Here is a 26,292-nt window from a genome sequence, read left to right as displayed (position 1 = left end):
GTCTAATATTTTGCAAATATAAACTGTACTGCAATAAATAACCATATACATGTGAATTTTATATTGTTGAAGGTTTATCTTCAAAGTAAATTCCTGAATGTGCCCTTGCTGCATTAAATGGAAAATGTATATGTAGTTTTATTAGCTACTTCCACAGTTCTCTTAATGGTAGTTTTAAAATAAAATATGCAATCCCCTTACCAGCTAGGTAGCTTTCTAGAGCACAAAGGAGAATTCCGTGCTCTTTGTAGAAGCCTGAAATACATCACCACTTTCTTATCTAAGCTATTTTTTATTTCATATTGTGTGCCAAGGTGACAGTTCCAAGGTGTTCCAAGGTGACAGAAGCTATATCTTATTCATTACTTTTAATCCTCAACACATCTAGCACCATGCCTTCAAAATATAGAAATTTCTAAATAAATTGATCCAATGTAGAAGGACATTATTCAAATTGGCACATTTTCTTTCAGGCTTTTTGGTTCTCAGAGAAAATTATATCTACTTCTGAATGCTTCTGAGTCATAATGGAGTTAGAAAATATTGAGAAATGAATGAAACCAAAACATTTTCTAAACTTGCAAGATCTACACAGCCCAATTTGAAGTCTTACTATAAATCTACACTAATCAAGACAGAGATAGTGGCATTTGGGCAAACACATAGAACAATGGACCAGAATAGAGAGGTCAAAAATAAAAACTCAACTAATGTTCAATTTTTTTCATCTAAGGTACCAAAGCAATTCGTTAGGGAGAAGACAATCTTTTTAAGTGATGCTTGGACCATTGGATATCTATATGCAAATTTCAATTAATTAATTAATTATTTAAACTGGTCACCTAATACCGTACCAAAATATAACTCAAAATAAGTCATAGACTTAGACATAATGTATTAAAATTCTGGATAAAAATAAAAGATGAAATATTTCTGACCTTGCATGAGGCAAAGATTTCTAGATATGACATCAAGAGTACAATATATATTAGAAAAATTGATAAATTGAGCTTTATAAAAATTACTTAATTTGGCCCTTCAAAACACACCAACTAAAAATTGAAAAGAAAAGACACAGATGAGAGAAAATATTGCAAATTATATTAGGTAAAGGACTTGTATTCAGAATATACACAAAACACAAAAACTATATAATAAGGCAAATAATACAAAATAAAAATGCACTAAACAGTTGAAAAGACATTTTTAAAAAGAAAATATATAATAGCTACTGAGCAAAAGAAACGATGCTTAACATTGTTTACCACTAGGAATATGCAAATCAAATCCACAATGAGGTACCCCTTTACAAATATTAGGATGCCTATAATGAAAAAGGGAGACAATATAACATGTGGGTGAGAAAGTGGAGAAACGAGAACCTTATTTTATTGTTGGTGTGAGTGTAAAATGGTATTGCCACTATGAAAACAGTTTGGAAGTTTCTTAAAATGTCAAACATAAATTTAATGTACAATCCAGGAATTCTATTCCTAGCTATCTATCCAAGAGAAATGAAAACATGATACATCCACATATAGATTTTCACACTAATGTTTATAGCAGCATTTTTAATAATGGCCAAAAATGAAAGCAGTCCACACATCCATTAACTAACTGGTGAACAGATAAACAAAATGAGGTATATTGATGTGTGTGTGCTCTGTAAAAGTAACTGTAGAGACACAAAGATTGAGAAGACAGGCAAGAGTGTGAACCAGTAACAAAGAAATACTCTTAAGAAAGTGAGTGAGGATAAAAGTCACAGTGCAAAAGGAGAGATAACCTAAATTAAGAGAAAAGCCACCACAAGAAGGAAGAACAGGGGAGACAATGGAAAGAAAGTGACAGTACTAGTTTAAACTCCACTTCAAAACTGTCTAAATATTAGTTATAAATACAAAGCACTAAAATAGCAAGAAGGAATGACTAATAATCTGAGCGATTAAATAATATTTGCTTCTTTATTTTTGTCAACGTACTGTTTTCACTTGTTTTAACTGTCAATATAGCACTTGATAAATTCATATAAACATTTGCAACAGTTGGAAATTAAACAAATCAGTCATCAGTAAAATGTTAATAAAAATAGAAGCAAGCAACCTAGTTTTACACAATAAACACAGGAAGATGGTGCCTTTGCTATTATTAGTAAATGGAGGGCCTTATAAGAAAAATAAAATTTTGTATTTCAATAAATAATTTGATGATAACACACTGGTAGAATCAAAAGAAAATCATCTAATTAAAAACTGAAGATCAAACTATTTTTTTTTTAATTTACCAGATATTTGGGAAATAATGAAAAAGTCAAGAATATCAGCACTCAATGAGAATTTCTAGCACAGAAAGAAATTATCTTAGTGACATTATTTATAGCTGATACAATTAACTTTTAATATGTTAAGCATATTCGGATAACTATTTCTAACACAGCCTAGTTTCTAAAAGAGGGCGCAGATTATAGTCAGACATTAATGATTTCCCAAGTTTGAATTTCTCTATCTCCCCTCTTTGAAAAAAATAACCAAAGTTAATGTTCATTGATAAGAGAATAAGGGAATATTACTAACGCATGAGATTTCTAAAATTTAAACAAAATTTATTGCCACTGACAATGATCTACTGTTACTACATGAGAAATTTTGATCACTGTAATATTCTCATTGAAGTAGTACATTGATAAAATACTTCATGGAAAATTAGTAAAGAGATTGAGGGTATTTGTGTTATTTTATCTATACCACATAAAATGAGATTAAACAGTTTGGGATTATCTAGACTCTGATGTGTTTTTCTTAGCTGGCATACTTCTGTAAAACAATATTTAGGATACTTATGGGTAAAAAATTAAAATGTCAAACCAACAATGTCCAATTTTCTTTTTCTACCTCAACAAACACAGGTATAGTCTTATTTACCACCTTGTACCCAAACTCCTTGATCTTTCTTTTCATTTCCATCACGATAGCTTGCCTTAACTTTAGTGAATAACAATAATATCATGGGCTAAAGCTTGAACATGTATGTACTTATTTTAAAAAGAAGAAAACAAATTGCAAAATCCCTTATTTAACTATCCTTTAAAACAAATTCCTGTTGACAGGCACACAAATAACCATAAGATTTCAGTGTACCATATCGACATGACACATATCTGATGTGTAAAGCAACAGAAACCATTGTACAAAGCAATTTATATAATATGTTCATATTATATTGTGTCAAGCCACAGGAACGATTACACTAAACCCTTGGTATGATTTTTCAAGCTGGGAAAATGCATTAAAATGCTTTCCTTAGTCACGTCTAAAAATATATGTCTAATGAATACAACAATTCTTGTTGAAGTAGGTCATAAATATATGGTGAGATTTAAAAGGAATTAATAATTATTTAGCCATCTGTTAATAAATTAGCTAGAGTGTGCTGTAAGGAGAGTAGAAAAGTACAGGATTCTTTTCATGACATAAAATTCAAGATATCTTAAAATTTCATGGATTTTACTGTGAAACAATAGCGGAAACATCAATTTTCATACCACTTAAACACAAATGTAACTATCCTAAACTGTTCACTGTGGCCATGAGATGTTTCAGATCTAAATTCCAGTTGCTATCCATGCTAGGTGCTGATAGCAAGTCTGAATTAGGTGATTTCTTCAGTGCACAATCTGCTGGGATTACAGTTCCTTGAAAAATAATTAAAGAAAAAATAAAAATGAAGCCATAAATAATCCTACTAACCTATTAATTGAAAGAGACTTACTTATTTTCTTTAAAAAAAAATACTAATTTCTCTAAACAAGCTTGGAATTAATTTGACCTGCTCTAAAGGAAAAATTATTTTTCATGACAATTATTTATTTGTCCTAATTGATGTGTGTGTGCTTGTGTGATTTTATAGGAGGCAGTTGGCTAAATATAATAAGGAGAAGTCACATGTCTTTTTGAACTCATCTCTATAAAAGCACCAGGAAAAAAATGTAAGCCTTTGTGTCTCTGTTTCCTTAACAGTAAAATGGACATTAAAGTAAATGTTTGATAACCTTCTTTCACATGTTATTTGTGGAAATTTCTAAGATTATACTAATCTGATTATTCTCAATGAAATTAATCCATTGACAAGTATTGGTGATTTTTATATTTCTTTTCTATGGCAATATTTTTTCATTCATTCATTCATTCATTGACTCATTCATTCATCAAACACAAATTCAGTGTATATTTTTATACTAAATACTGTGTTAATCAATGTGGATACAGAAATTAAAAACAACTTCTCTTCAAGCAGCTAATAAAAGAGACAGAAAAATACATGTGGACAATATGTTTAAATGTTGAACTCAACTTAAGCATGTAGTGGGATGGAAATGGGCCAGAAAAGCACCTACACCAGAGTGAAATTACCCAAGTCTTCCTGGAGGAATTCCTTCTTGAACTGAAAGCTGAAGAAAGGATAGAAAAAAAGAGTTGTCATGTTTTTCTTAGAAATAATACCTCTTCTTTTATTGCATAATATAAAAATCTAGAAATCTTTGCTTAATGAAAAACTTCTACAAACTAGAATTTAAGTATAAGTCATAACTGATTAAAAATAAATGATTTTTCTCCAAATAAAAACAAAATTGCATTTCTTAACATCCGTAAATAACAATTTCATTAATCGTAGATTCATTAATAAATCAATGTTAATATTTATCCCATATTATATACACTTTGTAATCTAAAAATAAAAGATCTTTACTAGATGATCTTTATTCATTAAAGCACACATTCAATAAGCTTCAAATACTAATACATTAGAAGTAATGTTATTTAGCTTTATTTTTATGCCATTTTATGTGTTAACTATCTTGTTCTGCTCATATAAAATGATTAAATACATCACTTTCTAATATGCTAATGATTGATATACAGACTCTTAAGAGTGTTTCAATCATTTACCAGGATTGAGCTAAGAAAATTGAACTATGTATGAGATTCAAGTTCTGGCTCAATAGTTAGGGTGATGGGATTGTTCTCATTTTCCACATTCTACCAGGACAACATATTACCATATAAAGTGGTAGAAGCTGGCTCTCACCCATGTCTTTAAAATCTTGCAATTTATTGATTTTAGAGCTGAATGTATGTAATCCTGTGTATATGTTGTCTATAATTCCTTGGGAACTGCAACTATACTTTTTCAACTATGCTGAGCAACTCATCTCTAGGTTTTAATTTAACAGCATGGTTTCTGTGGCCAATGAATACCTATAAACAGAAAGTGTGAGTAGCCAAACTTTCCCCATCATAAGGCCTCAAATTCCTTGGTGAATAATATTCCCTAAACTCAATTTTTTTTGGTTTCATAAAATACACAATTTAGATGGAAATAATTTTCTAATTAGAATTTTTTCAATTGTATTAAATAAAGTAGAAATTGAAATTTTGAGTTTCTATTTATAAAATTATTTCTTTTACTTACTTTAAAAATTGAGAGTGGAAAGATTTTAAACAAAATTATGGAATATTCCTATTTATAAGAAAAAAATAAGAAATATCAAACTACATTTTTATATACATAGTTGAACAAAATTTGTCAATTATATATTGGTACTTGATGATTCTATCAATCATTTATTAATATTCATAGGGATGGAAAAAATCTCAATAGTTTTTGTAAATAGCAAATACAATATTCAGTAGAATGATAGACATGAATTTTGCATCTTCTTCTCCTGACACATACTTTTCCAGAATCCTGTACTTTTTGAAGCATTCTGTACCATTGAAATATAGCATGTAGAATGTGAAAAGAAACTTTGTTATCAAGTTAACCAATGGGTTTTAGGGCTACAACATGAATCTTTTTTCTTAGATTAAATAAAGATATTCATGGAAAGTTTTCTCAATTTGTTAAAAAGTGATCCATTACGATATAGTTCATATAAATTTTCCAAAGCATTAGATTGCAGTTATGTATTAGAGAATTATTTAGGTTGCTTCTTTTTCAGTTTATTTCAGCTATGTACAAGAGGACAAAGTTCATTTAAATACAACAAAAAAGACAGAAATATCTGCAGGGATTAATCTTCCCTTTTTATCTTTTCTATCTTTAATTTTCTTCAAGCATAGCTCATTTATTTATACTATGAAAGCTAGTAACGTAACAACCAGATATATTTCTTGTAACAAGCATCATGGGTAGGATATTGCATTGCACACTTTTAAAATTTGTTCAATTGCATATAATAATAGAAAATGTGTCTTGATTGACCCATATCAGTGCCTTATAATAGAGATTAGTTTTTAACTATCTAAATTGTCATTTGCAATTAATATTTAGATAACCATCTCCACATTTATATCAGTGGTTTTTTCATTCTTTACTTCCAATAAAATTTATGCTACCTGTGTTTTATGCTCCAGAAGCACATTCTTTTTATGTTGTAGAGAATAACATCAAAAAAAAATGGTTAGAGATTTATAGATCTTCTATACTGCAAAAGCTTATGGGTGTTGGGTGGGACTTCTAGACAGGTTGAATGACATAGCACCAATTCTCTCTCCAAAAACAAGAATAAAACTAGATTACACTATCAAAAACAACCACTTCTGGAAACTGATTAGAATCATACCTCACACTGAGAAAAATTTATTCAAAAGACTACTGAACCCCGATAAGAACCATGGAAGTCTGTGACATTTTGACCTGGGAATGAATAATAGGAGACATAAATAGGACAAAAAATCAAACAAGTAGTTGTAGGGAAAACCTAGAAAATTCTCTGAAATTATTAGTATGCTTTGACTCTGTTTAAGTTTCACCTAACCTCTGCACCCTACAGCATAATGAATAAAATATAATCTTATATAAATGTTCGTTATATTATGATTTGCTGCACATTCTTTTGTCTGCTTTTCTTTTCTTGTCTGCCAATAAGTGCTCCTATTTCCTTCAAAGAACAGCAGGAATTCTGTCACATTTTCATAGGGTGAGACACTGTGGGATGTGGGAATAAAAATAAAGGATTAATCAGAGTGCTTATAAGATTATTTAAAATGTATCATAATGCAATTCAACTTTCTGAACTCATTACTGATCATATTTTTCATAAAATTTCACTAGGACACTGGCCAAGAAAATTTCTCTGCTTATGTAAGATATCTTCTAGCCTTAGAAATAATTAAATAACAAAATATATCCTGGGTAATTATTTATCCATATTCTTTCAGAATAAGCCTTTCTTCCCATCCTTCTCCATGCAAAATTTCCTTTGCTCAATGCCACTAAAGCATTAGGGGAAAAATTTATGCCCAGTTTGTATTTCAGTACACTTAATTAGGTAAAAATAAAAATATTTGTATTCAGTTTAGGGTCTTCCACCCTCTAACTATATGTCTGCACATAAATCTCTAACATTTGAGAAAATCACTTTTTTCATCTATAAAATAAGCAATATAATACCTGCCAATCACTCTCATAAATATACTGTATTAATTTTCTGAGACAATGAATAAATGAATAATGATATCTCTTTGTAAATATAGGGAGTTTTATAAATATAGGGAAATTAAGGCTCTATCAACAGTTTTCTATCAAAATAACTAAAATATCTAACATTGTTTTAAAGCTTACTCTCTGAGAAGACTGTGCAAAGTGTTCTATGTAATTTCCCGGTATTTAAACTTCACAACCATCCAATTAAATATGTACTAAAGTGACTCACGTTTGCGCATAGAAATACTAAGAGTCAAAGAGGCTCTCTCCTGCTAAAGGTGACACAAATAGGAAGTGGAAAAGGGAGGATTCAGCAAGTTTGACTCCACAGACCACACTCTTCAGATCCGTGAGTAATTACCACCCTGACACATAATTTTACAGCTCACAAAAATATCAACACACAGCAATTATTGTCATCAAGAGATTAATTTGAAGGCTGTCTTCTGGTTTCAGCAAGGTAATTAGTGTAAAATTTTACTTGGTCTGAAGGTGAATAAGTTGTGTCTGTTTTATCCACAAAGTATATTTTTCCTATTGATCTCCATGCAAAAATCTCTACAGAAATGTTCACAGCAGCATTTTCACAAAACTCAAAAACTAAAAACAACCTAAAGGTCCTACAATTGATGAGTGGTTAAAAAACTGTGGTCTATTCATAGCATCTAACGCTACTCAGCTATAAAAGGGAGCAACTTATTAATACATACAACAACTTTGATAGATCTCGAAGGAATTATGCTGAGTATGAAGAGAAAAATCTCGGGTAGTTACACACCGCCTCATTCTGTTTATATAGCATTCTTGAAATGGCAATACTGCAAAGCTGCAGAGCAGATTAGTGCTTGTAAGGGATGAAACAGGGATGTGGCTGTGGCTATAGAGTGGTAATACAAGGAATCCTTGTGATGAAATGGTTCTGTATCTTGTGATAAACATGCATAAAACTAGTGATACACAAACACACAAACAAATGAGTGCAAGTAAAACAAGTGAAATCTGAACAGAATTGATGGATCATATCAAAGTCAACTTCCTAGTTGTCACATTGTACTATAGTTATGACAGACGTTACCACTGCAAGAAACTCAATCAAGAGGATATAGGATCTAGGATCTCTCTGTATTATTTCTTGCAAATACATGTAAATCTATAATTATCTCAAAACAAAAATTAAAAAAAAATTCAGACATACATGAAAGCATTTTGTATGAGGAGTTAAATAATTTTAGAAAAACTTTTCTGCAAGAATCACTAGCACATGACATACTAATATTTATCAGAAATGTATCAAAACCTATAAAATGCAGCACTGTTACTTAACAATAACTGTAACACTGGCATCTGCAGAGACATCATTCTCAAAATTAAAATTTGTCAAAAATTTTTCGTGATCTTGCATTTGCCAAGAATGACCAATGCCCCTTTCAATTATATCTATGGAAAACAACATTGTTGGGAATATGAAAGTATTTGAAAGAAGTATACGAATAATTCAATTATATTGCTAAAAGAAAACAATGAACAATTGGACATTTAAATTAAAAAATACCAATTAAGTAGCGTCAAAACACAAATTAATTAGGGATATATTTAACAAAATATCTGCAGGTGCTGTACAAAAATTACTGAGATAAATGAAATGGAGAGCTATACCATGTGCATTAATTAGAAGAGTCAAAACTATTATTACATTAATGCTCGACAAATGGATCTACAGATTCAATATATTCTCAGTGAATGATGAAGACAATGTGGCTTTGAATTAAAGGATATATACATGTACTCATGTATAACTAAACAGAATAGACAGTCCAGAAATAGTAACTAAAGGCTCAGATGTATATGCCATTTGATTTTCAACAAAATGTCAAGGCCATTCAATGGGGAATGAACAGTTGTTTAAATAAATGCTGCTGACAAAACAGAATATCTTTATTTTAAAAAAATAGACTCCATTATGTGCTATAAAATTATCGTGAAATCAATCATAGATGTAAATTTACGAGCTAACAGAATAAATCTTATAATATAGTATAAAAACTTATGATCTTCAGTTAGACAAATATTTCTTCATATAGCAAATATACAAAGCATAAATAAAAATGCTAAATTTGACTTTATAAAAATTTAAAACTTTTGCTAACTCCCAGCTGTAAGATAAATAACTTCTGGGGATCTAATGTATAACATGGTAGCTACAACTAACAATAACGTATTACACACTTGAAAGTTTTAAGACAGTAGAAAAAAAAGTTCAGCCATTTTGGATTAAAAAGAAAACTTTGCTAATGATAAGAAACTTAAGAAATTTAATGGCAAACTGCAAGCCAGGAGAAAATATTTTCACAGTATATATCTGTCGAATGTCTTGTATCTATAATGTATAGAGAATTCTCTTATACCGGTTATAAGACAAACAACTCAATTAAAAATGGGTGAAAGATTAAACAGACAGGTCCCCAAAATAATACAAATTGCCCATAAACACATGAAAAGTTGTTCATCCCTATTTGTCATCAGAGAAATGCAAATTAAAACTTCAATGATATAGATATGGCTAAAATTTTAAAAGTCAGGCAATACCAAATTTAGTAAGGATGTCGAGCACTGGAACTCCCGTTCACCTGGTGGAATACAAAATTTTACAGCAACCTTGAAAAACAATTCAGCAATTTCTTAAAAAATTAAACAAACGCTTTCCATATTACCAGGCCTGTCCCATTCCATTTTACCAAGAGAAGCAAAAACATATGTTCACCCAAGACTCTTGCAAAAATATTCACAGAAACCTTATTCATAATAACCCAAGTTAGAAACATCCCTATTGCCCATCATCTGTCTATTCAAAGGATAAATAAATTGTAGTATATGCAGGCAATGGTAATTTACTCAGCAGTAAAAAGAAAAGAACTGATGACACACAAAAGAACTTGGATAAATCTCACAAGCATTGTGAAAAGTAAAAGAAATCAGACACAGAAGACTACACCCTATACAGTTTCATTTATACAAAATTTCACAAAAAACAAGACTATAAATATAGGAAAAAATGATCCGTGTTTGCTAGGGTCAGGGTTTGGGGGAAGATTAGAATCCAGAAATAGCTGAGGGAACGTTTGGTATAATAGAATTGTTCTATATTCTGATTGTGGTGGTGGTTACCTCCCTGTATATACACTTCAAAATTTACCATATTATACGTTTAAAATTGGTAAATGCACACACACACACACACCCAGGTTGAGTTCAAGGATAAAATCATTAACCTATCCCAGCCTCTCTAAATGGCCATGGTACAACACTAACATCTGGCTCCAGGCAGAAATATATTGTAGGGTGCTCTTAAAAACACGTGTTCGCAAATGGCTTGAGAACCATTCAGCTAGGAAAAAAAACCTCTAAATATCTTAAAGACATGTCTCTTAGATCCATCTATAAAACCATAAGCTTCTTAGATTTTTAAAGTTGTTGTCCCTCAACAGTTACCAAAATCTGCAAGTAGAGAAAGGCTTATCTCAATGACGTATGTGGGTTTGGCTTTTATTGACAGGAGTGGGTATTTCTTATGGAAAAGAGAGGCTGACTCAGAGGACAGTCCCAAGGTCACTGAGGGCAAAGCCTTGAGAGTGGAGAGCCCAGGGAACAGAACTAAGCTCTAATTGAGGAACTGGCAGTGTGCACATAGAGAGATTTTTACAATTGCTCTGAAGCAGTGATTCTCAGTTTACCGCTTTGTGAACAGGAGTATCCACAGTGACCATGCTAGGCCTGATCCAGCACCGTGTGTTGAGTGCGTGGGCCTGATAACTTGTCTCCTTCACTCATAACCTCATCCTCATCTAGATTTTATTTAGATGACATGATCTTAGAACACAAGACTGAGCCTAATTCCATGATAGATGAGACTGTGGAGGTTTTGGTAGGCATGAGTATTTGGGAAGAAAGTAAGGGAAATAAACATTAATTAGAATAGAAAAACATCAGTGGTAACCTTGAGGGGATCTTAGGAAGGAATTTAAAAGAGGTTGATGCCATCAACAGATCAATTCATGAGGGGAAAATATGTAACATATAAAAAAAGTCACCCTGAGTTTGGCTGCTTAAGTAAGCTCTTGGGAGTTGCAAACTTGTTGCTTCCTCTGCTGATTTTTACCAATAATTAAATGAACTAACTGCTTGACTCATTAGCACCTCTGCCTAAAAGGAATAGCAAGATAGTGTAATGGGACTCTTTTGGCTTGAAACCAAGAAACTTATTGCTAATAGTGCTCTCTCTGTCCAAAAGACAAATGCCCTCCCTCCACTCTTAGATGTGGCCAGGGATGTATATTAGGAGGGTAACACAGAGTCAACAAATTAAACTTTCCTATGCCTATGAAATAGAAAAATAAAATATTTCTCAAGAGTTTGCTGTGTGAATTCAATAGCAAAAGTCTTGGTTCAGCTCTTAGATGCTGTAATCCAAATGACTAGATTCAAATCCTAACTCTGCCACTTCCTAGAAGTCAATCCTCAGGGTAAGTCATTCATCCTGGATAAACCTCTGCTTCTTCACCTATAAAGTGAAGCTAAAAATAGACCTACATTCCAGGATTGCAATATATTTAGAAAATCTTCTTAAAACGATTAGCACATTACTCGAGACATAGTGTTTAATAAAATATTAGGTGTTATCAATACCATGGAAGACTACATATCATATAGTAGCAGCCAATAACCTATTTAATTTTATTCAAATAATTTTAAAAACATAAACATGAGAATTACAGAAATAAAAAATCATAATAAAATGATATAGGCCAAAACATACATTAAATGCATGTCCTATCCAATATATTACTGCTTTGTCTTTTATAGCCACAATACTATATTATGATAGTGCCAACATTTTCCAGATTGAAAAAAATATATAAATAAATAAAACTACTATTGCTAAGGACACAGCATTAAAGAAAAATTCAACTAAAGGTAAATAAAATAAAAAGAACTATCCAGGAATTGACTTTTTATAGTTATTCTAGCTATATGTAAATATATCTGTTATGCAGCAACATTCTGTATTTTGAGTTTTATGAAACATTTTTCTAAAACATTTAATATTTACAGAAGATATCAAACTTCTCGGTAGAAATTCATCCAGTATGTATTGTTTATACTTCAAACAATATTTTCACTAGTTTGGGTAGAAAACAATTTGACAGCAACTGATGATTTATACTTTAGAATTTTTAGCTAAATTCTTGCGTCCCAGAAGTATTGTGAGACATGCCAGAGGTAATGATCTGGATAAATTGAAAAGTGTGGTACTGATTAGGCAAATAAAGAAAGATATCACTGCTCTGCATGAATCATTACTAGATCATTTGATAATGTTCTTAGGCATTACCCACTGACAGACTTTTATCAATGGGTAATTAGAGTAATATAAATAAAGGAACAAACAGAGCTCCTAATTGGGCCCATACAATAACAACTTCTTTTCAGAAGAAACCAGATATGAAAGGATTTTATAAAATTGGAAATACGTATTGATGTATTTTTAATAATACAGATACCTTTGTGGAAACGTTACAATGACTTAGAATAAGTCTGTAACATTTTGTAACTTTAGGATTTGAAATCAGAACCATCATTGTCTGCTCTTCCTTTCAGGTATGCCCTTGCTTCTATTTTATTCTCACAGCTGTTTTATGTAACTTGGCCATCAACATTACATCAACTGTCCAAATGAAATAACGGCCATAGCCTCTTCTCCTAGCCCTTCCGTCAATGAGCTGGAAAATAACAGGATAAATAGGGAACAAAGTGTAGAACGATGCACTATAGTGGAGAAAATTAAAAATTAGAGTTTCTAAAATAACAATTAGGATTGTTATTTACATATATATTTGATATATTGAATAGATTAATGCTACAAAGTAATATTTCTAGACATTCTTTCAGATACCATCTAATATCAACTAAATCTGATGTTTAAAAATTTACTTTATTAAACTATCAGTTAGTCAGTGTGTAAATGTCATCACAGTTAATTGTGTTTGTGAAAATATCTGACATTATATCATTTTCTGCTTCTGATGTGGGCAAAGTAGAGACAAGAATTACTGCTATAGCTTTTTAAAAATTCAAGTGACCAGACGTTACAACAGATAAAACAGAAAAATAACAATAGAGAAGCAGAGAGAGAAAAAATAAGACAGAGAGAAAGAGGAATAATGATGAGAGAGACTAACATCAAGAATAAAACAGGGGTAATAATTAGAGATCTTAAAATATTAAAAAGACATTAAGAGGCCATTATGTAAAACCTTAAGCCAACAATTTCAAAAAGGTAAATGAAATTGATAAATTTCTCAAAAAACCCAAAATGCCACAGCTTACTCAATTAGAAATAGATAAGACCTATATTTATTAAAGAAATTAAATTAATAGATGAAAGCCTCCTCACAAAGAAAACTTCACTCTTAAAGAGTTTCCTGGTGAATATCTAAGAATTATGAAGAAATAATACCAATTCTATTCAAATTCTTTGAGTAAATACAAAAATAGAAAAAAAAATAGATAATAGAAGAGAATGGAAGACATCCCAAGTAATTTTATGAGGCCGGTAATATCCTGATACAAAATGACGTGTACAAGGTGTTTCATTGTTTTTTATGAAAGAGACTGGGAAAACCTCAAGTGTCTATATATCAAGAAATGATATACGAAAGCTGATATATCAGCATAATAGGATATTTTGCAAAAATACAAGTAAAATGAGAACTTTTGCAGATACTATATGAACTTTGCACAACTGTATGACATTTAAATAGCCCCAGGCATATTAATGCAAGAAGCAATGTACAGGACTGTGAACATATTAGGAAAATATTTGTGTAATAGAATGGAAAAAACTATGAGTAGGTATCAAATTTTGCTTGTTTTTGATTGCCTTTTTAAAAAGAAACACTGGAACAAATGACAAGAAACCAAGAAAATTGGTTTCTTCAGTGCAGAGAGGGCAAGACAAATGTTGGGTTATTCAGAATAAACTTACCTGAGCAAGTGATATTCAAACTAGGACCGGGAGAATTTGTAGAAAATTGTCAATTGGAAAGAAACAAGGAGAATTCGTCCAGGATGGGGCTATACCGCTTTCAAGAGAGTGTGGAGCAGAGAGAGAGAGGTAGACACTGATAGAAGCCTACCATCACGTATGTACAAATCCAGAAGAGAAGGTCAGGATGTAGCTAGGGAATCAGGCCTCTGTGAAACTGGAAAACCTGTATCAGCCTTGGTATATCCATAATGACCTTTCAGAGTGACATAGTTCCTTTTCCAAGTATGAAATCTTGGCATTGTAATTAATCTTATGGAGCTATGGCAGATACCTTGATGACTTTTATTAAGTTTTCTGAAGTTTTAAGAAGAGTAAGTGAGCGGTATTCTTACAGGCACTGAAAAGTCCCAAAACCAGATACGAATCTTTGGACTCCACGGACACAACAAAAATATCAATTTTTTGAAAGGAGGAAAACAAATCTTTGTGGGGTTTTTTTGAGGAAGATTGGCCCTGTGCTAACATCTGTTGTCCATCTTCTTCTGTTTTTTTTCCTCCCCAAAGCCCCAGTACATAGTTGAATATCATAGTTACAGAGTTGGAGCTCTTCTATGTGGGACGCCGCCTCAGCATGGTTTGTTGAATGGTGAGTAGGTTTGTGCCCAGGATCAGGACTGGCGAACCCCAGACCCCAAAGCAGAATGTGCGAACTTAACTACTATGCCACTGGGCCAGCCCCAAATCTTTGATTTTATAAAATGCTCAACCTGGCAGTTACCTGAGAGTCCACCTGGCCCTGTATTCTCACCTCCTGAGTAAAGACACTAAAACAACGAAGTGATGACCTGCTCAGAGTTCTAGCTTCAGAACTGGAACAGGAACGTCCCATTCCTGATGTTAGTCTGTTGCTCTTTGCTCCAGAGCAGTCTTAAATTTAAGAAAGAGGTTGGAAATTTTGTAAAACACATAGTCAAAGACATATAGTCACCATGTAGATCCACTAATAAAGTATAAACAAAAAATGTTTTGCAAAAAAACCCAACTATTTTTAAATTAAGTGGAAATAAAATCTGTTTGTGTTTAGATAGAGTTTTATTCTCTGGCAAATGCAAATTGCCTCACCAAAGAAAACATGGTCAGACAAGCACATTCCTTTGCTAGGCATTGAAGAATGAGGAGCCATAATGTTTCTGACAGGAATAGATTTCTTAAGAATTTCAGAAGTGAAAAACAGATATATTTTTCCCTAGTACAAAGAATGTGAAACAGGAAAATATTTAGAACAGCTTTTAGAAAATACTGGATTTTTAAAATTGATGTCATAATAGTTTATAACATTTTGAAATTTTAGTTGTACATTATTGTTTGTCAGTCATCATATAAATGTGTCCCTTCACCCCTCGTGCCCACCACCCCACCCCCTTCCCCCTGGTAACCACCAAACTGTTCTCTCTGTCTGTGTGTTAGTTTATCTTTCACAGATGAGTGAAATCATATGGTGTTTGTCTTTCTCTTTCTGGCTTGTTTCACTTAAAATAATAGCCTCCAGCTCCATCCATGTTGTTGCAAGTGGGATGATTTTGTCTTTTTTTATGGCTGAGTAGTATTCCATTGTATATACATACCACATCTTCTTGATCCAAACATCAGTCGAGGGACACTTGGGTTGCTTCCACTTCTTGGCTATAGCGAATAATGCTGCAATGAACATAGGGGTACATAAGCCTCTTTGGGTTGTGGATTTCAGGGTCTTTGGATAAATACCCAGTAGTGAGATAGCTGGAACATAAGGTATTACTATTTTTAATTTTTTGAGGAATCTCCATATTGTTTCCATAGAGGTTGCACCAGTTTGCATTCCCACCAGCAGTGAATTAGGGTTCCTGTTTCTCCACAACCTCTCCCACATTTGTTATTTTTTGTCTTGGTGATTATAGCCATTCTAACAGGTGTAAGGTGATTTCTTAGTGTAGTTTTGATTTGCATTTCTCTAATCATTAGTGATGTTGAACATATTTTCATAAGCCTATTGGCCATCTGTACATCTTCCTTGGAAAACTGTCTGTTCATATCCTCTGCCCATTTTTTGATCGGGTTGTTTGTTTGTTTGTTGTTCAGTGTGTGAGTTCTTTATGTATTATAATGATTAACCCCTTGTCCGATATATGATTTGCAACTATTTTCTCTCAGCTGGTGGGTTGTCTTTTCATTTTGATCCTAGTTTCATTTGCCTTGCAGAAGCTCTTTAGTCTGATGAAGTTCCACTTGTCTATTGTTTCTTTTCTTTCCCTTGTCCGAGTAGATATGGAATTCAAAAAGATCCCTCTATGATCAATGTCAGAGGGTACTGCCTATGTTTTCTTCCGGGAGTTTTATAGTTTTAGGTCTTACCTTCAAGTCTTCAATCCATTTTGAGTTAATTTTTGTGTATGGTGAAAGAAAATAGTCTACTTTCATTCTTTTGCATGTGGCTGTCCAGTTTTCCCAGCATCATTTATTCAAGAGACTTTCCTTTCTCCATTGTATGTTCTTGGCTCCTTTGTTGAAGACTAGCTGTCCACAGATGTGTTGTTTTATTTCCGGGCTTTCAATTCTGTTCCATTGATCTGTGTGTCTGTTTTTGTACCAGTACCATGCTGTTTTAGTTATTATAGCTTTGTAGTATATTTTGAAGTCAGGGATTGTGATGCCTCCAGCTTTGTTCTTTTTTCTCAGGATTGCATTAGCTATTCGGGGTCTTGTGTTGCCCCATATGAATTTTAGTATTCTTTGTTCTATTTCTGTGAAGAATGTCATTGGGATTCTGATTGGGATTGCATTGAATCTGTAGATTGCTTTAGGTAGTATGGACATTTTAACTATGTTTATTCTTCCAATCCATGTGCATGGGATGTCTTTCCACTTCTTTATGTCATCATCAATTTCTTTCAATAATGTCTTATAGTTTTCTTTGCATAGGTCTTTCACCTCCCTGGTTAAATTTATTCCTAGATATTTTTTTCTTTTTTTGCAATTGTAAATGGGATTGTCTTCTTGAGTTCTCTTTCTGTTAGTTCATTATTAGCATACAGAAATGCAACTGATTTTTGTAGATTGATTTTGTACCCTGTGACTTTGCTGTAGTTGTTGATTATTTCTAACAGTTTTCCAATGGATTCTTTAGGGTTTTCTATATATAAGATCATGTCATCTGCAAACAGTGAGAGTTTCACTTCTTCAGTGCCTATTTGGATTCCTTTTATTCCTTTTTCTTCCCTGATTGCTCTGGCCAAAACCTCCAATACTGTGTTGAATAAGAGTGGCAAGAGTAGGCACCCTTGTCTTGTTCCTGTTCTCAGAGGAATGGCTTTCAGTTTTTCACCATGGAGTATGACGTTGGCTGTGGGTTTCTCGTATATGGCCTTTATTATATTGAGGTACATTCCTTCTATACCCATTTTGTTGAGAGTTTTTATCATAAATGGATGTTGGATCTTATCAAGTGCTGTTTCTACATCTATTGAGATGATCATGTGGTTTTTATTCCTCATTTTGTTAATGTGGTGTATCACATTGATTGATTTGCAGATGTTGAACCATCCATGTGTCCCTGGTATAAATCCCATTTGATCATAGTGTCTGATCTTTTTAATGTATTGCTGTATTCAGTTTGCCCAATATTTTGTGGAAGATTTGTGCATCTATGTTCATCAGCAATATTGGCCTGTAGTTTTCCTTCTTTGTATTGTCCTCGTCTGGCTTTGGTATCAGGGTGATGTTGGCCTCGTAGAAAGTGTTAGGAAGTGTTGCATCTTCCTCTATTTTTTGGAATAGTTTGAGAAGGCTGGGTATTAAATCTTCTTTGAATGTTTGGTAAAATAATCCAGAGAAGCCATCTGGTCCTGGGCTTTTATTTTTTCAGAGGTTTTTGATTACTGTTTCAGAAAATACTAGATTTTTAATCAGTGGAATAAATGGTTTAATATGTGAAATTGAACTTGATGCACTATATTAATTCATTTACTTTTTATTATTAAAGAAAAAATAACAATAAGACAAAAACCAACTGTACCTGAATTTGGTTGATAAAGCTTTTGTTTTAAAAAGTATTTTTAAACTCCTAAAATGCTTTAAAGAGTATTTTTTTAAGTTCTTAAAAATATCTACAGTTTAAAAGTTTTACAAATATGTAATAGACACTTACTTATACCTTTGTATTTAGTTGATGTTTGAGCATAATAATGCAGATCTCACTAATTAGTCGAGATGCTAAAAAAGTTTTATCATTAGTTATAATGTTATATGGCAGTTAGATCACTTCGAAGGGAAATAATCCAAATTTGTGCACAGTGTTCTAAATGACACATGATGACCTGAATTCTAAAAGCTTTATCTTTAAAATCTTCTCAATCTGATCTTCCAATTTTCCTTCTACATTTAATAATTAATAAGTAAATGAGGGTAAGACCACATTCAGGATTCTTCTCCGTTCACTTTTTTCCCTCAGCTTTATTGAGTTGTATTAACCTATAACAACAACAACAAACAAAACTGTAGTTATGTGACTTGATAGAGGTGCTAGTTAACTCTACAGTGGTAATCATTTTGTACTAAATAAGTGTATCAAATCAACACGTTGTACACCTCATCATTCACTTTTCATAAAAATAAGATATCTTTCTGAAACTTAAATAATAGTCTTTTATATCAATTAGAAGATCCCTTCTTAACTATATTTATTATGAAATGAAACCATTATATTATAATCCTCACAAATGGAAGGTGACCCCTTCAATAAAATGTAGCTATAAAACATACCAAATTTTTTTTTCACATATACAGCCAAATTTACATAAGTTATAACTAATTCAAATTAATTTCAAAGCAAGCATGAAAATATTTTGCAAAATCTAAATTATACGTATTTTTATTGTAAATTGTATTACTTAGAATTAATTGTAGTTACTGGAACAATTGTAACCTTAAATTGTATTTTAATGACTTAGAAAGATATTTTTATAATTATCATATCAAAGCACAAGCCTAAACTGCAGAGAAGTTATTTACTGTAACTTCCAGGACGTCACTTGAAGTCAGAACACACCATCTCCAACGTCATTCAACGTAGATATCTAAATTTACAGAGCACTCAACTGTACAATTTTAAAGGATCAGAGAATTCTGCTTTTTACTCATCAAGAATAAATTACTATCAAAATTTCTAAATAGTGAATGCAATTAAAACTTTTAGAAAAGTTGTCAATATCCAGTTGGGTTTTATTGTTTTTTTTTTTTGTTAGTTTGCTGTAGATTTGTGTGTATTTTTGTGTGTGTGTGTGTGTGTTAGTGTAACCGAGTTTCCTCTCAGTGATTTTGATTTAGAAGATCTTTAATGAGACAGGGGAAGAGCTATGTGCATTTTACAAGTTATTCAAGTAATTAACACTGTCACAGAAGATTGGAAAACTTACTATAAATTAAAAAATAAATCAGGATTATCAGTATTTGTACTTTCCAAATGTTCAGGTTAATTGAGGTTTTTTTTTACAACCTTCCTTGTGTAAATGAACTCATTTAATTTGCTGAAAAAGCACTTTTTCTTTACAAAAGAAACTCTCTTCCTGCCTTGTGTATTTACCCAGCATACCTCCTTTAGCTTGGCCAATGCAAAGTATCCTTCAGTTAATTCCATGCCTGAGTAAAGAAAAATTTAAATTTGCAAGAATAAATTGGTGAGATCTTTTTGTAGAGATTTACCTACTTTGATTGGAAAACTTTTGAAGTCCCGGAATATGTGTTACATGGGAAACTGTGATTTGTATTTTAAATGGATTACTATAATGTATTTGCCTTATCAATAATGAAATCTAAAGGAAAAATAGAATTAACTGCCAAAATTAATTGGAGGAGATACTGTGGATACACTTACGTCAAGTTTTGCTGTTAAGGACTTGGGTAGACAACACGAATATAATTTCTGCTACTTTATATGCAATCTGACCTTGAAATGGTTACCTATTTGGTCTTTAAATTATAATCTTATCATTTAAAAATGAGGTAATATGTTTACTATCTTAAAATAGACTAATAAGAAAATTCACCTCATGGATTTATTGTGAAGAATGTATAACATAACGCATTTGGGATGGTTATCACAGTGCCAGGAAAATAGTAGATCCTGATTAAGTAGTTACTAAGAATCAGGAAACAGTCACTGAATCAAGTGTAGTTAAAGAGAAATAAAATATGGGTTGTTTTATAAGAAAAAAGCACAAGAACATAAATGAAAAATGCATTCAATTTGCCATTATTGCCCCGTTATGACTATGTTTAGGTATGAGCTATATCTGAAGACAAAATATAAACCATAGTACCCAATCAATTCTTCAATTCAGTCCTCTTTCATTATGATAATGATAATGATTTAAAAAAAAGTATCATTAAGGCAAAACTAGCAAAATGTGTAGTGAGAGAATAAGTGTAAGAGTGAATATGAAAACTATAACCAAAGTGAATTACAATATCAGTTGACCCAAAGAAAGAACAGCTCAAAGGGATGAGAGACGTAAAAGAAAAATATAATTAATTTCCAATACACAAGTATTAGAGGGGAAAAGAGAGAAAGGGATACAGAAAAAGCAGGGTAGGAATGATGGTAACGAGAATACTATAATAAAATATCTTGCTAGTGCATTGGCAAAATTTATATGGCATATGCTCCCAGGATGTGGGAATTTGGATTGGAATTTTCAACATCTTTTATTATATAATGTCAATTATATTTATATTATGTGTATTTGCATGGCACCCAGGGTATTTTCAGAAAAATAAACACATCACGAAAGTATTAGTAACTATAATTACCCACATAATGAGATGGGCTATGATGCATCTTCCATGTTGCTGATTAAGAACATACTGTTATCTCTTTTGTGTGCTTTGTTTCTCTTTTTGCTAACGAAAAGATGAAATACTGCTTTTGGCAGGAAATATTCAATATATCTGCCAAAATTATTCTTGGTAGACAGCAACTCAAGTAGTAAATATATTTTTATGGATAATTAGTTGATTGAATGTCTTGTGAATTAGGGGCATTTTAATATTCATGACTAATTTATATCTATGAATATTTTATTATTTTCTGTTTTGTTTGAAATAATGATGCTACAATAACACAGAACCCAAATACTTAACATTAATAAACTCTAAATAATAAGTCAGTGGCAATTCTGTGATTAAGTATCACTCAAAGCTTCCTTGACAGAACAATATAATATGCAAAACACAAATACTGTGGCTCAGGTATAGAGACTTGTAATCAATTATTTTCCTTATAAATTAGAAAATCTTGATGTAGAGCCACCTTCATTATTTTCAACACATTTTATAGATTCCCTTGATTGTAGGAAATCGAGTCTGCTTTTGGTAGCAGAGCGCTCATCCACAGAATGAGTTTCATCACTTGCCTGACACTGATACACACATTTTTGAGGTAGATTTTCATTTATTGGACTCACATATTACCCTCCTTAGATTTGTATTTAAACACTTATGCCAAAATATTGTAATTGTTTGTTTACTTTTGTTTTTTGTTTCACTGATCTGTAAGCTTTTAATGACAGACATAGGACATTATGTTTTGCATTTGCTTATTTCTTCATTTCCTGGCTCTATCATAATAAAAGTCTTATATGAATAAACAAATAAATAATTGCTCTGAAATCCTGAATGTTCTCCCAAAGAGTCATAGAAGAAAAAAATTGATATTTAATTCTAAATACCTAAGCATGTGATGATAAAATATCATAATTACCCGATTTCTTCTGAGTCTTGCAAAAAAATGTTTTGTACTATGGGCCTTGTCTCCAGATCCTTGCATCTCTTATACCCCGTTATAGCCATAGCTTCTCTACCTCAGCTACTGCAAGTTTTTCACTACTGCCCAAATCTAAATAACCACAGCAGAAATCCAAGCAGGTGCATGCAGTCGTCCCCCCTAGAGACTGAATCTCTAGTAATTCCAGCTGAACAATCAGAAACAAAATGAAAGATTGAAGGAGCCAAAAATGATAGGTCCACTAGAAAACTGTCCCTGTATGTCACCCTTCTGACTCGTGTCAGTATCTACAGCAGTATCTGTTATTTCTGTAATAGAAAGCCTCAATTATAAATCCTAAAACAGACTAACCATTTAAGTTAATATATTTTAAGTGGTTTTATCAATATTTAGAGCTCACTGAAGCTACAAAAATTACATACTTCTCAAAACTTCTTTTTGTATTTCTCTATTTTGGCTTCCCCTATTGACTAAACTTACTTCCTAACTACAGAGCAATGATCTACTCTCCACACAGTGAATCAAGAAGCAAAAATAAGCATTGTGGACAAAGCCTGATATTAATCTAAATATTTGTGTCTTACATTTTGTAAAGAAGAGTAGACCCTGGGGCCAGCCCCCTGGCTTAGTGGTTAAGTGTGCGTGCTCCACTACTGGTGGCCCGGGTTTGGATCCTGGGCACACACCGATGCACCGCTTGTCCGGCCATGCTGAGGCAGCATCCCACATACAGCAATTAGAAGGATGTGCAACTACAACATACAACTATCTACTGGGGTGCTTTAGGAAGAAAAAGGGAAAAAAAATGGAGGAAGATTGGCAATAAATGTTAGCTTGGGGCTGGTCTTCCTCAGCAAAAAGAGGAAGATTGGCATAGATGTTAGCTCAGGGCTGATATTCCTCACAAAAAAAAAAAAGAAAAAAGTATTAAAAAAAAAAAAAAAAAGAATAGACCCCTCTTCAAGATCTGTAGGGGCTAGCCCCATGGCTTAGCAGTTAAGTGCGTGCACTCTGCTACTGGCGGCCCGGGTTCGGATCCCGGGCACATACCGACGCACCACTTGTCCAGCCATGCTGAGGCGGCATCCCACATACAGCAACTAGAAGGATGTGCAACTAAGACATACAACTATCTACCGGGGCTTTGGGGGAAAAAAAGGAGGAGGATTGGCAACAGATGTTAGCTCAGAGCTGGTCTTCCTCAGCAAAAAGAGGAGGATTAGCATGGATGTTAGCTCAAGTCTGATCTTCCTCACACACACAAAAAAAAAGATCTGTAAATAATTCTTCAGCTTTTGAAACCATTGCTATTACAAACTTGTTGATCAAGACTAGAGAGATGCCCTGTTACTCAAGTCAAACTCAATGTCCATTGTACATGTTTTATGTTTTGGAAAGTTTTATATACAAATACAGTAAGTAATACGAGATCTCTTGTGGTTAGTCTTTATTGATACAGAATTCTGCCTGAATTCAATGAAAGCTTAGTTATTCAAATTTCTAAGACGTTTTAATAGAAAATTACAGTATGAATGTTATAATTTACAAAACAAAAGTCTAAAATACTTCAGTTTGAGCCCCTGCTATTCTATATATTAGTATGTAAACAAATGCTAGCTGTAGGAATCAAAACAGTATGGTACTGGCATAAAAACAGACACATAGGGGCCAACCCAGTGGTATAGTGGTTAAGTTCACATGCTCTGCTTTGGAAATCTGGGGTTCTCAGGTTCAGATCCCAGGCATGGACCTACACAGTGCTCATCAAGCCATGCTGTGGCAGGGTCCCGCATACAAAATAGAGGAAGATTGGCACAAATATTAGCTCAGGAACAATCTTCCTCAAGCAAAAAGAGGAAGATTGGCAACAGATGTTAGCTTAGGGCCAATCTTTCTCACACACACAAGAAAAAATCAGACACCTAGATCAATGGAACAGAATAAAGACCCCAGAAATAAACCCACACGTATACAGTCAACTAATCTTTGACAAGAGCACCAAGAATACACAATCTGGAAAGGACAGTCTCTTCAATAAATGGTGTTGGGAAAACTGGATAGACACACGCAGAAGACTGAGATTGGACCCTTAAGTTACACGACTCACAAAAATTAACTCCAAATGGACTAAAGACTTAAATGTAAGCCCTGAAACCATAAAACTCCTAGAAGAAAAATGTAGGAACAAAGCTTCCTGACATTGGTCTTAACAATGATTTTTTTGGATATGACACCAAAAGCACAAGCAACAAAAGCGAAAATAAACTAGTGGGACTGTATTGGACTAAAAAGCTTCTGTACAACAAAAGAAATAATCAACAAAATAAAAAAGCGACCTATGAAATGTGAGAAAATATTTGTAAACTATGTATCTGATAAGAGGTTAATATCCAAAATACATGAGAAACACATACAACTGTTAAAGAAGGAGCCCATTAGACTGCAGTGGCTCTGATGCTGTGCAGCCTATGTAAGCAAACCAAAATCTAAGCCTGTAAATGCCTCAAGGTTAGGAAATCAAAACACCAAGCACAACCAATCACAAACAGCCTATGAGGCTTTAAGCTGTAACCAATCAATAATATCTTTTCTTTGCTTCTGCACCTTCTCTATAAAAGCCTTTCCCCAGCTCCTGTCAGTGAAGTGCTCCTGACCACTCCCGGTTTGATGCTACCTGATTCAAATTGGTTTTTGCTCAAATAAACTTTTAAAATGTTTAATATGCCTCAGTTTATCTTTTAACAGCTCTGGTGTCAGAAGAGAGAACCCAAGGAGACCCCCGATTGCCCCCAGGTATAACAGCAACCAGGAGCAGGTACCTTCTGAGCCCTTGAGATCACTGCTTTCCCACTTTCTCTGGAGGTCGGTGGTCAGTCCCTCTCTGTCCTGGATCCCAGCCCTGCAGCCTTTGTGTTATGAGCTTTCAGACTTTGAGCATTTCTTTTCACTGGACTGGGTCTGAAATCAGCCAGAGGTGGACTGGGTCCAACTTAGAAACCAGTCCAGGTCTGGGGTCTCACTTAGAAACCAGATCAATTGGCTGTTGGGCTGTGTTCGACTTAAAAATCAGACTGGGTCAGATCTACCCGGTCTGACTTCAAGTGAACCAGGTGCAGTGTGAGGCCTCAGGAGAATAAGATTTTGTTTAAGTCTGAACAAGCAGGTTAATCTTACCAAGGATAATCTTGAATGACAGTGGACAGAGTGGAGAATTTTCACCACCTTAGATAAGCTTCTTCATTTAGGAGCTGCCTTGGAGAAAGAGGGGCCTCAGCCAGGCACTCACTATAAAAGGTTGAGGGGAAATTATTTTTCCTCCTCTACAGCTTCTGGTGACCAGGACGGGACCTGCTGGGACACCCCACTCGCCTGCACACAGCATCCTAGGAAAACTGGCAGAAGCCCACAAGGGGTAAGAATTCCTACCAAGGTGAACTCTCCCAGACCTCTATCTGTGGTGCCTGGTCAAGAGAGGAAGGTAAAGTTTCACGTTGTCCCTTCCTTTCCAAATTCAGATTGGCAGGAAAAAACTTTGGTTATCAGAGTAATGTCAGCATCATGGCAGAGTGAGCTTTCCAGTAAACTCTTCCCCTGATAAGATACAACAAAAGGAACAGTCACAGATCAACAACGGACTCCTAGATAGCAAAAAGGAAGATTGGAAAGATCCACACTGCTGCACATCTGAGAGTGGACGTGCTGGGGCCCCCGGAGGAAGTGGGGAGAGGTAAAGAGAAATTCCCTCCCTCCCCATCAGATCAGCGATCTGGGTCTGTGTGGCTCCCAGAGAAGGGGGAGATGCAGCCCTCTGCGGGGAAACCGTAGCTCTTCGTGCTCTCTCAGCCAGTGGGAAAGTCCCACACAGAGGACTCAGAACTGTTGCAGGGGTGCCATCAACATCTGAGCACCCCAGGAGAGCACAGAACGAGGGGCAAGATAGAAGCTC

The sequence above is a fragment of the Ceratotherium simum genome, chromosome 14, assembly GCF_057802395.1.
Source record: "Ceratotherium simum simum isolate JZ-2026a chromosome 14, ASM5780239v1, whole genome shotgun sequence".
Taxonomy (NCBI): Eukaryota; Metazoa; Chordata; class Mammalia; order Perissodactyla; family Rhinocerotidae; genus Ceratotherium; species Ceratotherium simum.
This window is presented reverse-complemented; position numbering follows the sequence as displayed.